This window comes from Urocampus carinirostris, chromosome 20 (genome assembly GCF_059441175.1).
Source record: "Urocampus carinirostris isolate Australia breed hairy pipefish chromosome 20, RoL_Ucar_1.0, whole genome shotgun sequence".
Classification (NCBI taxonomy): Eukaryota; Metazoa; Chordata; class Actinopteri; order Syngnathiformes; family Syngnathidae; genus Urocampus; species Urocampus carinirostris.
In genome coordinates, this window is record NC_142368.1 from 286,655 (window position 1) to 297,782 (window position 11,128).

The following is an 11,128-nucleotide window of genomic DNA, read 5'->3' on the forward strand; positions in this document are numbered from 1 at the left end:
TCCCGCACGACGTTTAAAGGGACATTAACATTCCCGTTCCGTTTTCCGCCGACGGCGCGGAAAACTCGGCGGAGTTCGGAGGAGGAAGCCCGTTTCGTGAAAAAGCCTGAGAGGAATTGAGAAAAAGAAAGGAAAAACGGAAAAAAGAAAGAAAAGGAAAGAAAAAAATGAAAAAGAAATGAATAAGAAGGAAAAAAAGGAAAATAAGAAAGCCTTTTTTCATCCATGTATTTATTTTTTCCTCTTTTTCCTTTTTTGCTATTTCTTAATGTTTCTTTCCTTATTTTTTTAAATTTTCCTTGATTTTTTTTTCTTTCCCTCTCATTCAATCTTTCTTTTCCTTTTTTTTCTCGATTTTTCCTACATTTTTCTTTTTCTTCGTCTTTCTCTTTTCACTTTTTCTTTCCTTCTTACGTCTTTATTTGTTCTTAATATTTGATTATTTCTCTTTATCATTTCTCTTTTTCCCTTTAGATACGTTCTTTCTTTTTATTTTATAACTTTTTGTTTCTTTTTTTTATTTCATAATGAAAAGCTGGACAAAAAAACGAGACGTACTTTGAGTCCCCATTGTTTGTATTCTTTCTTGTGCATTGTAGCACTCGTTTTCGGTGGTACGATACAATTTGGCAATATCTCGTGGTCAAATATTACATGCTGTGCCTTTAAGCAGGAGATTCAAAAACTAAGCGTCACTTGGAAAGTCAGTTACAGAAGAAATCGATATCAATTCATGATTTTATATATATAGTAACATTAGGGCAGCACGGCGGAGGAGTGGTTAGCGGGTGTGCCACAGTTTTAAAGTCATGAGATGGAACCTCCTGTGTGGAGTTTGCATGTTCTCCCCGTGCTTGCGTGGGTTTCCTCCGGGATGCATGTCAGGTGAAATGGCCCGTCCGAATTGTCCCTAGGAGTGAGTGAGTTGTCTGTCTCTGATGGGCTGGCAAGCAGTTGAGGGGGCGTCTTGCCCACTGCCCGAAGAGAGCTGGGATGGGCTCCGGCACCCCCGCGACCCTACTGAGGAGAAGCGCTGCAGTTCAAGGAAAAAATGGATATTAAGATCACGGTCGAAAACCCAAAACTCTATATCAGGCAGAACATCCGAGACGACTCTCCCGGAGACGACCCGCGGGGGGAAAAAAATGAGGGCTTTGTTATTTATGAGCGTTTGAATGCTCGCGCTGACAAACGAGTGGCAAGATTTATGAGCATTGCCCCATAAAAGTCCAAAGTTTATGGCCACCGCGCAGCGTTTATGAGGAGATCCGGGCACGTGCCGAGACTTTTTTGCATCTTGATGCAAATCCCTCGCTGGGATTTACGCCGATTGGCTTTCGGGGGACTCGCGCTGAAGGAACTTTCGATTTAGGAGCGGCGTTTCTGTTTTTGGACTCGTTGGATCCAAGAGGTCACAAATGGCAAAGAAAAAAAAACCTTTCTTCCCAACGACAGGCAAGGCGAGAGTTGCGCCAGCTCGCCGGCTAATATTTCTATTTAAATGCAGGCGGCGAGCGAGCGTGGCATTTACGAGGCACTTTGAAGGCGGCGCCTCCTCCCTCGTAGATATTCCGCAAAATGGCGCCGGCCGCTTTGTCAATATTTCGAGAGATTGTATCGAGTGCGGGCTTTGAGAAAAATAGACGACTGGGAAAAATAAATGAACCAATAAAGTGATTCATGCAATTGCGAGAAATGCTCGCTAGAGAAAAATAGCAAAGTGTTATAGACGACTTGATATGGCTTTAAAAATTCATTTAGGCTTTAGACCTAGCTAAGGCTAGGGTTAGAATTGAGAGATTGGGTCAGTTGAAAGCTAAGGGTTGAGGCTAGGGCTAGGGATAGGGTTAAGGCAAATGTTGGGGTGAAGACTAAAGTTGAGCTTAAGGTGAGGGTAAGACCTAGGGCCAGGTTTAGGGTTGGATTTAGACTTAGGGTTAAGGCTAGTGGATAGAGCTAGGTTTAGGGTTGGAGCTAAAATTAAGGCTAGGGTATAGGGCTAGGTTTAAGGTTAGAGCTAGGGTTAAGGCAAATGTTGTGGTAAAGACTAAAGTTGGGCTCAAGGTGAGGGTAAGACCTAGGGTCAAGCTTTAGGGTTGGATTTAGGCTTAGAGTTAAGGCTAGGAATAAGATGAAGGTTAGGGTAAAGGCTAGGGTATAGAGCTAGGTTTAGGGTTAGAGCTGAAATTAAGGCTAGGGTTAGGGTTGAAAACTAAGGTTACGGTCGAGCCAAGGGTTACGACACATTTAGACGGAGCCTGAAAGATTTTCAAAATAAACTCCAATCGATATTTTTCATGCTATTTGAAAGGGAACAAATAGGTGCCAGGTTTGACCGTAAACGGATTGGTTGTTCCACAAAATAAAGGTTCGACGCAGACGACGTAGCAGCAGGCCTTTTGGAAATCACTTTTCGTCCCCTGGTTTTTTGCTTGTTTTTTGCACTCGTCGACATTTGAGGGATGGGCGCAACACGGGACGCGGAGTGGAAAACTGACCTTGGATAAATAAAAAAGTCATTTGCATGCAAATGATCTGGCCGACATTTGCCGTAATTGCCATTCCGCTCGCTCGTCCGCTCTCTCTCTCTCTCTCTCTCTCTCTCTCGTATGCGGCACAAAAAGAAAACAGGTTTGAGAGCCGGGAGAAAAACAGGAACTCCGAAATTTGCTCGAAGGCCTGGACAAAGCATGGACCAGGTACGGGATGGAGATCAGCGCAGAAAAAAACGAAAAGGCTGACAGCGTCAAGCACAAAGAGGTTCGAGCCGTCACCAAATGTAAATATCTTGGAGCCGTCACGGCAGAAGAGGGCTCCGAACCAGAAATCACAGCCAGGATATCTCAAAGCGCAGCCGCCGGTGCCAGACTTCAACTTGAACGGATGGACGAGAACGTAGCAGTCCAATCAAAGATCAAACTCGTGCAAGCGCCGGTTACTTCCGTCTTCAGAGATATGGACTTTCACAGCCAAACCGGAAAGGAATGTCCAGGACATCGGCCCATGTGACAAACCAAACCATCGGAGGCCACAGTGGACCCTCCCAAGGACTGTTGAGTTGATTGAAAACTGGAGTGCTACGGTCACGTCAAAAGATCATCAGGACTGGCCAAGGGGGCAGGAGAAGAAGTGGGCCCACAACATCAAGGAATGGACTGGTGGTCTTATCCCTAGCCTTAACTCTAAGCCTAAATCCAACCCTAAACCTGGCCTTAGGTCTTACCCTCACCTTAAGCCCAAAAACAGGCCAGGAACTACCAGCAGTAGAGAAAGATGTCTAGAGTTGTGTCTTCATTGGTGCCCCAATGGCCCAGATGGTTAAGTGATCCATAAACTGTGAGAATAGAATAGAATAGAATAGAATGACCCCAAAACAGGCCAGGAACTACCAGCAGTGGAGAAAGATGTCCAGAGTTGTGTCCTCATTGGTGCCACAATGGCCCAGGCGGTTAGGTGAGCCATAAACGTTGAGAACAGAATAGAATAGAATAAAATGACCTCAAAACAGGCCAGGAACCATCCGCAGTGGAGAAAGTTGTCCAGAGTCGCGTCCTCCGTGGTTGCCAGTTTTTGTAGCAGTTCTACTCCGACGAACACTTTTTTGTTGCGGTTTATCTGGTGTGGATTTTTCAACGGCGTCGTCGCAAAAAAGCAAAAGTCGAGAGTTGCGGTCAGGCTGATGAAATACTTCCACCGTTAGAGAAAACCGAATGATGATCTGACAGAGACGTCGCATCCTCGCTCGCCAGATGTCTGATCTACTGGCTGATAACATCCGATGAGATCGATTCCTGACATATGTTATCCTTTTTTTTTCTTTTTCTTTTTTTAGCGCTCGCTGCGATGAGTCGGAGGCAATCTCCAGACCGCCGCCAGCGTTCTAATTGAGATTTATGACCCCGGGCAGATGAGCGGCTCATTTCCTGCTATGTCGAAACGAATGAAGAAGAGCCTCTGCTACCATGGAAGTCTGCACGATACGCTAACATACACTATCTTTCAAGGGGAGGGGGGTGGTGGTCAAACCGTGGTCCGCGGGCCACGTGGGGCTTTTTCGTCCGGCCTGCCAGACAGAAATGCTCAAAGCATCATGACAATCTATATAACATGATGAAGTGAAAATCCCCTATTTATGAGTGCCTTACGCCATGGCGGGGGGCGTGGTCTCAGTGCCATCTGTATAACCTATCGACCAATGCCGTGACAGAATAACGCGCTCAACCCTTCACAGACCCGGGTAACAGAGAGGGAGATCCAGGACCCGTTATATTCCGTCGTAACGTTGCATAAAGAATGAAATGCATTTTATACGCTAGATAAATGTGGAAGGGCGATTAGAGCGAGAATGAAGAGAGAAGCGCTTTTGTGCGCCGCATACAAACGATAGCAGCCAGACGGCAGCGCGATTCTAAATCCTTCATTTCCATTTTTGATCTTTTGCGTTTATAGCCGTCTTTATCGTTTATCGTGAAATGACCTTCGTTCATAGTTCCCCCAAAATACGGATGAGAGATGAAAGAAGACTCGGTCGACTCGGCTCGAGCGGTTTGAAAGGAGGTTATTCGCCGTCGTGCAGCCATTTACGGTTTCTCAGGAAAAGAAAATGGCCCTTTTTGCTCCCTGGACATAGTACAAGATGGCTGTTGTCATTGCTGAATAAATATACATACAGAACTCAACATGCAATGTCTTTTTAGATTTCTTGATGAGTGTCATCAAATTGGGTTTGAAACGCTCACAACGAAGGCAAAATGACATAATATTAGGTCCCTTTGTAGGCTTTTAGTAGTTCTTTATGATATGTTTACGGTACTATGGTATGTGTATTTCTGTAGTATTTGTTTTCTTTTCAGAATAAAAAAATCAAAAAGCACTAAATTTGATATTGAATCGTGTCGTATTTTTGTAGTGGAGACACGGCGAGATATATTTCACAGGATAAACATTCCCACCTTACCACTCAGAAATTTTGTTTTTGTAGTATAACTGTAGTATTTTGGAGTAGGATTTTTGGAGTATATTTCTCATATTTTTGTAGTACCTTTTTATAGCGTATTTCTGTTTTATAACATGACTGTCGTAGTAGTATTTTGTTGTAATATATAAGGTTTAAGGCACTCAATGTGATATTAAGTTTTACTGTACTTTTATGTTGTAGTCTTTTTGTAGCATGGTTTTTGTTGTATTTACGTCATACTTTTCTTTCTTATTTTTGTAGTATTACTTTTGATGTATTTTTGTGGTATTTCTGTCATACCTTGTCGTGTATTTCTGTATTACGGTACGACGACGGTAGTATTTTGTCTTTTTTCGGAACGGATTCATCCGCGAGGTCCCCGTTTTACGCACGACGTGTGATGTTTTTTTGTAGTCGACACGCGAGGGCCAATCTCGATTCCCGGCTTATCGCTCGGGGTGACTCGCGTTTGCCGTTAGGCAAAGAGAAAAAGAAGCGGATTTTGGGGCGGGAACGGAGACTTTTGCGCATTTCTCCAGGGATCGCAAAGGAAAGCCGTCCAGCGTTCCCGTCTAATCGGATGAAAGTATTGCGTAAGCGGATTATCGGAAATAGGATGGAGGCCACCTCCGTCCGCGTTTTGGAGAAGGTTTAAAACCTGACCCGGACCCTTCCGTTGACAGGACATAACCCTGGACAACTTTCTCCACTGCGGACAATTCCTGGCCTGTTTTGGGGTCATTCTATTCTATTCTGTTCTCAAAGTTTATGGTTCACTTAACTGCCCTGGCCATTGGGGCACCAATGAGGACACAACTCTGGACATCTTTCTCCACAGCAGGTGGTTCTTGGCCTGTTTTGGGGTCATTCTATTCTATTCTGGTCTCCCAGTTTATGGATCACTTAACCATCTGGGCCATTGGGGCACCAATGAGGACACAACTCTAGACATCTTTACAGTACGCAGCCAACTGTGGCATGAAGTCTGGTTTCCTCCCGTTGGGGTCATTAATTAGCCAGGACGAGTGTGCCCACCCGCCGCCGATTCGGTTTTAGGGGAAAACCAGAATAGCCGAAAACGTGAAACCGTTTACTAGCTAACAAATCCAACAGTTTAAGAGGGGTTGGCAAATGACGGCCCGCGGGCCACAAATGCCCACCTGTTGCTGAGTCTGTTTTTAGGGAAAAAAACAGAAAATACAGTTCAAATCGATTTACTACGTCATTGATCAAACTGTTGTAAGAGGGGTGTACAAACGACGGTCCGTGGGCCACAAACGCAACCCGGCCGTCGCCGATCCTGTTTTAGTGTAAAACATCAGCCGCAAACGGCCTGGGAATCTACTGTTAGAGATAAGCTCTCATCCAACCGTATACATTTAGATGAAGAGAAATGAAGACTGCTCAATCTTCCTTGACGACTGTCACGATTACTGGTTCAGGGCACCTGCGGCTGCCCCGTTGGCGCCAACAGTCACGGGACCCGATTGGCTGTTTAAACTCTTTTTAAACTCCCGTCTTCTGAAAGGAACCCGTCAGACCGTCTGCGAACCTATGCTCTCAGCTAGGCAAGCTTTTGTACTTTCCGACACGATCCTGCCCTGTTTCCTGCCTGATACCTGTTGCCGACCTCATTTCTGGACTCAATTACCGCCCTTGCTCGCCTGTCCCGGCTACCGACCAGATTTTCTGCCACTCGTGACTATCCCCGCTCGACACTTCCGCGTTCCTGCTATCTGCTACCCGTGACAGACGCAAGCACTGTTTTCTTTCTGAACAAAATCTGAGTAAAACGAACGCTGTTGGGTCCCGTCTCCGTTCCTGGTTCGTGACAGATTCATTGACTTCCCTAAATACAAACGAAATACAGTGGAACCTCGGTTTTTGACCGCCTCTTAGTTCGAACGAATCGGAGTTCGGCCAAAAATTTAGAGAAATTCTTGCTTCGCTGTTCGGTCAAAAATTCGGAGTTCGAACGCCGGTAATGCGTGAGTGCGTACGCTAGGGTGCCATGCTGAGCGGCGTACGGGTGTAGATGGTGTAGATGGCCCCCACCCCTCGTGACCAACTCTTATCACGTGCGCACTCGTCTCTTTTTGCTTTCGCTTTGTATATCGGTGAACGGAGTGTTTTAGCCCCTAACTATGCTTCAGAAGAAGCTCGGTGCAAGCAGGACAGGTGAAAAAAGAAAAGTTGTTCGTACAACTATTGCCTTTAAGAAAGACATAATAGCTAAATATGAAAGAGTTGTGCGAGTTTCCGATCTTGCTAGGGAATACAGCATGCGCCTTCTGCTGAAAGGTAAGAAATCCTATTCATAATTCTTTTCTCTATCTTTTTTTTTACACGTTCGTGTTAGCGCCATCTTTCGTACAGAGGATTACAATAACGCGAACGTACGATTAGCCTGGGTTAGATTTATGATTCGAGGTAAACATTCAGGGTGTTGGAACTGAGCCCAAAATTCAGGGTGTTGGAACGGAGCCCCCTTTCCAATGAAGCGCTAGCCACTTGTTGTGGAGACCCGGGTGCTAAATGACTTGTAAACGACCAGATTTTTTTATTTTTACACGTTCATGTTGGCGTCATCTTTCGTACGGAAGATTACGATAACGCGAACGTACGATGAGCCTGGGTTAGCTTCATGTTTACGTTAAACATTCATGGTAAACATTCAGGGTGTTGGAACGGATTCAAACGATTGACATTATTTTTAACGGGAAAAATGATTTCGGTGATCGAACAAATCGGTTCTCGAACAGGGTTCTGGAACCTATTATGGTCGAGAACCGAGGTTCCACTGTAGTACTTCAGAGAAGGGCATCGCCTCTTACGTTTCAGTCAGAATCGTAACCTTAATTCTGAGGATGAGAAGAAAAATACCTGAGAAAGGAAAATATTTCCTGCGTGTGGCCCCCAGCGGAGATGATCCGTGTCCCCTGATGGGAAATACAGATTGTCTTCTGCCCTCCGTTTTCCGCTCATCTGAGAGAGATGATAGAAAAGGAAAAAACACATTGGAAAAAATATAAAATCAGAAAGGAATACCTAAGAATGGCTGAACTGTTTCCAAACAGTCCTCATGGTCTTGAATGTCAAATGCTAACAAATGCTAATTGTGTGTCATGGTTTGTTCAGAGTCACAATTTCTGTTATCAGTATATAAAAGGTCGCCAATCAAGGACAAGTCTTTCAACCTTAAAGCCATATCTGATTTGTGGAGGTAGGCCCAAGCGTAGACACACGAGCAGAGTGACATGTTTATTAGGCGGCAAAGCTAATGAACAAAAAGCATCTGCGTACGAGAGGAAGGGAGACATTAGAATGACACAGCTCAAGTAAAGTCACACAATTATGTTTTTTTCCAAAGCAGTAATGAAATAATTTTTGTGTGCTTTATTATTAAATGAAATCAAAATGTCTTAGTATAGCACTTGAATTGCAGCGCAAAATGCTGTATAAAAACATTGAGTGAAAAAAATGAACACATCGATAATGTGAATATAGAAACATGTATTTATCCAAATTTTTCTTGCAAGAAAAACACTTCTGAGCGACCTGTATTACATATGGAGTTTTTCAATGCGTATACCAAAATATAGTCCTTAAAAGGGATGTGTCACGATTACTGATGTGACTCAGCTGTGCCGCGGGTTCCGATTGGCTCCCGATCAGCATTTGTACCCAGTCTCATCTGTCCCCTTTTGTCAGTCCGTCTGCGAACCTCAGTAGACACGAGGCAAGCCTCTTTTGATCCAGACCTGTCCCGTTTTTTGCGCCCATCTGTTCCCGGCTTCGACTCGTTTTTTGATCCCGACCACGTCTGCTCTTCCATCCCGACTACGACTTCTCTCCTATCCCGTCTTACGACTCGCTTACGACCCCGACCACGTTTCTGCTCTCCTGTCCCGGTGACAGACCTGTTTTTTTCCGTTTCCGACACCGCCATCGCTCACCACGGAAGATCCACTTCCGCGTCCAGAGCGACCTGCTTCCCGTGTCTAGCAATCACCGGATCGTGGGCGCAACCCTTCTTTTCTTCCAATAAAACTCGAGAGAAACGCAACGCAAGTAGGTCCTGTCTCTGTTCTGGTCCTGACACGATGTACTGTAGGATTTTGAATTAAATTGGTGATTCAAAATGAATTTAACAATGTGTTCTGTTTATAGACAAAAAAAAAACAAAAATAAAATGTACATGTCAACATCTTTTTGCTCTTATTATTCCCAAAAATAGTCTGTTTTTTGGGTAATTTTTTTTATCGTTTCCACGATGAAATGCTTTGTCGGGACCAGAATGGAAACAGGACCCACTCGCTGACATTTACCGCAAGTTTTATTGACGGAACGAGGAAGGGGTACGCCCGCGATCCGGTGTTCGCTCTCATACACTCGGCTTGTGATCCGAACACGAAAGTGGATCTTCCGTAGCGAGCGATGGCGGTGTCAGGGGCGAAAAACTGGTCGGTAGCCGGGACTGGGAGAGCAAGACGTGGTCGGGATCAAAACAGGTCAAATCGGGAGACAAACGGAAGCAAAAAACGGGACAGGCGAGAGTGAGGGCCAAAATAGGCTTGCCTTGTATCACGGAGATTCACGGACGGACTGACAAAAGGCGACAGACAGGAGTGAGTTTAAATAAGAACAGGGAGTCACTCAGAGCCTGAGGCAGTTGGCGCCAAAGGCGCAGACACGGGCGATTACAATGAAAAGAAATGCTGATATATGGTTTTGAAAGCCAGGTGACGCGAGAAGAAATAGGAGCGCCCTAGCAGGCCATCTTTAATAATTCAGGGTACCACAAGGCGACCGCATAAGACCACTCATATAAGTTCCAAAAAGGAGAAAGCCTCGGAATGTTTTCGAGGAAATGTGACTGAAGGGACGTCACTTAATAATTTGTCACGACTTGACTCAACGTACTCTTACCGGTGTTATGGACGGGTCGGATCCATGCTCCCTTTTAGAAAGAAACGCAATTAGTATTATGCAAAATGGAGGTCCGGCATATTTTCAGAAAAGGGAATTGCCCACCTCTTCCGTTACATAAGTCCAGCAAATGTTCTTCCTATAAATAACACTCAAAGTGTCAAAATCTTTTCACACCCGACGCGCCGCATCGCGGAAAATGCGCAGCGAGCGAGAACTCGCTCTTTTTTTTTCCCCCAGAAGAATAAAGCCGATTGAAAGCATCCGTCCCGATAAACATCCATTTGAATTTTTCATGGCCTCACTTTCAATAATACAACATCGAGTATGTTATCCCCGGAAAAGACAAAACCCCGACCGACTCTCTCCGTGTTCGAATTCATCCGAGGATTCGGACGCTCTTGAAAACATTGGAAAATCAGCCCGGGCATATTGAATCCCATCAATATTTAAAAGACGGCGCAGGCAACAGCCACAGGCGCAAAGGACAGGGTTACTACAGCCATTTTCATGTCCAAATGCAAGCACTTTTTCAAGGACTTTCAAAGCAGATTTTTCCATGATCTTAGAAGAAAACTTGGTATATTTTGCGGACACACAACTACATCTGCAATTTACATCTGTCGTTTTTATTCTCGAGCGTGCGTTTATCGAGACATACGATTTTTAGAGGATGTGGAGTAAATCACAGATTTGTTTTGGAGACGAATCCTTCCCCGTAAAAAAATAGAGGCGGCTTACGTTTTGACTTGAAGAAAGTTCCTCCACCGAGAAACGCTGCCAACATTTTCTTTGAACAATTGTCCAGAACGGATGCCAAATCCTAGCACTTATGTACATTCATAGCGCCCGTTTCGGTGTAGCATGCACCTCTCCTGTAGGGGGAGATGACGCAATCCAATAATGTCGTCAATCGGGAAAGAAGAAACGCGACGGCAATTGTCGCCCTCGTTTTTAAGCAGACTGTTGAGAAACAGGGCAACAATTTCAAGCATTTATAAACTCACGGATCCCTTACCCGCTGGGGTCGTTGGGGCACCACTTCCTGTTATGCGATTTGGGCAAATACAGGCTGACGGTGCCCATCCCTCTCCAGGCCGCTTTTTCAGCTAGGGGTTTGCTCCCCAACGTGAAACAAATAGTACTGGTTTCCGTGGCCACCGGTAACAGGAGAGGAACACAAGCTCTTTCAAAGATTTCAAGCACCCGCACGAACACACTAGCGAATGCTAAACCCTTCAC

At 45.0% G+C, this 11,128-nt stretch overlaps 1 long non-coding RNA gene across 1 annotated transcript; it reads right to left on the bottom strand.

Moving 5' to 3' along the window:
- Positions 1–490: 490 nt before the first annotated feature.
- On the bottom strand, positions 491–10,844 carry LOC148345905 (uncharacterized). The gene is made up of 3 exons (XR_015848356.1): positions 9,887–10,844; positions 7,841–7,942; positions 491–1,033 (listed from the first exon to the last, which is right to left on the bottom strand). It is a non-coding gene; the product is annotated as an uncharacterized LOC148345905 (long non-coding RNA).
- Positions 10,845–11,128: the final 284 nt, after the last annotated feature.